General features: G+C 37.9%; 1 pseudogene; it reads left to right on the top strand.

Moving 5' to 3' along the window:
- Positions 1 to 386: 386 nt before the first annotated feature.
- Positions 387 to 485, top strand: LOC113346055 (annotated as a pseudogene).
- The last annotated feature ends 1380 nt before the right edge of the window (positions 486 to 1865 follow it).

The raw sequence follows: 1865 nt of genomic DNA, 5'->3' as shown, positions 1-1865 counted from the left end.
CAAATTTTTGACGGTTCTCAAATCTAGTGTTATTATAAAGAGCATTGACTTTCTCTTCAGTATTCTGGCCTTCCCAAAAAGGTTCCACTCTACCACTAGTATGACCCAATTCTAAAGATTCTAACCTCTTTGCTATAGCAACAATTTTGGCATCTGACTCATAAGATCCTTCTACCCTATGGACATTTCCTCTATTTAGAAGAATTGTTTTCTTGGGTTCCCTACTATTTTCCCATTGACGGGTTTTATCGGCGATGTCATTAAAAAATTCGATCGCCGCATCGACAGTTTGGTTTTCTTACCCACCAGTGCACAAGAACTCTACCATGGTTGTTGTCGAATAATCTAAACCCTCATAAAGGATCTGAACTAGCCTAACCTTTTATAAACCATGATGAGGACACTGTGATATAAATCATTGAAACTTTCCAAATACTTATACAAAGATTCTTCCTCTTGTTGTGAAAATGTACAGATTTGTGTCCTAATAGATGATGTTTTGTGCCTAGGGAAAAACTTGTTGTAAAAGGCATATGTAAGTTGTTCATATGTTTCAATTGACTCGGAAGTCAAACTGTATAGACAAAATTTGGCTTTATCTTTCATAGAAAAAGGGAATAACCTAAGTTTCAAAGCATCATCATCTAAGCCTCTAATTCTTAGGGTACTATAAATTTCCTCAAAATCCCTAAGATGGAAATAGGGGTTTTCACTTTCTTTCCCTAAAAATACTGGGAGCATCTGTAAGGTCCCAGGTTTCAATTCATAGGTTGCCTCCGTGTCATCTAACTTAATACATGACGGACGAGTAGTCCTAGTCGGATTCAATAACGCTTTCAAAGTTGCCATTTCTGGAGCTATCGGAGTATTAGGAATTCTCTCCTCAGTAAAATTCGTACGTTCAAAACCGGACCTTTCAAAAACAGGACTCTCTAAGTTAAGGTAATCAAGATTCTTAGAACTACTAGTTTCTTCCCTAATGAATCGACCTAAAGCGTCTCTTTTTACGTTCTGGCATACAAAAGAATATGGAAGGGAGTTCTAAGCAATCACAAAGCAAGGCTGACTCAACCAAATCAAACCTATTGATTTCTAGCAAACAAAAAGCATGATGGCTCCACTTAGATTGTTTCTAGACCAGCTTCTATCTTTTCGAAAGGTAATTCGTTTCAATTTGAGCACACCTCTCTGGAATCAATCTGAGTTAATGTAAGAGAAAAAGAGGCGAGGGAAGCTCAATGGAGCTTTGATACCCAAGGCCTCACTGGCATTACAAGGCGGTATGCTTCAACTTACAATAACCATCATGAACTTCAAAGTATGCTTAAAGAGCGACCAATATTTTTCGAACGATTTTCCTACCAAGCTCGTTACCCTATCGGTCTTGTTCGATTCAAATTTTAGGCTTGGGTACGCGTTTGGTATCGTTTTCCTAAAGCGAGCAAGAAGAGAACGGTGATGAAATCCGAACCCTTATCTTGTATGGCCAGGCTTTTCCCTTTACTAGGAAATTAAATGTTAGTATCCAGTCCTCAACAGATATGCACCTTAAGGAATACAGTAACTCGCTGACAGGGGATTCGCGAGTGTTCAGATTCTTACCTCCCGTTCCAGACGGGGATGACTCGGTTGTAGTCGACTTGGGCCACCGACTCCAATGTCAGTGTACGAACCCAAGGTGCAGAGAGAATATCGTAATTGTCCTCCTTCTCTGCAAACAATTTATATATTTACGGATACCCTTCCTTAGGGTATATAAAAATAAAAATAATGTCCAAAGTCCAAAAGTCCAAAAATAAAGAAAAATTACAAAAGTAATAATAAACCCTAATACAATTTCTAAAAAAAATAAAAAATTCTAAAAA

The sequence above is a fragment of the Papaver somniferum genome, unplaced genomic scaffold, assembly GCF_003573695.1.
Source record: "Papaver somniferum cultivar HN1 unplaced genomic scaffold, ASM357369v1 unplaced-scaffold_90, whole genome shotgun sequence".
Taxonomy (NCBI): domain Eukaryota; kingdom Viridiplantae; phylum Streptophyta; class Magnoliopsida; order Ranunculales; family Papaveraceae; genus Papaver; species Papaver somniferum.
Note: the sequence above shows the minus strand (reverse complement) of the source record. Positions and strands in the feature narration are given on the sequence as shown.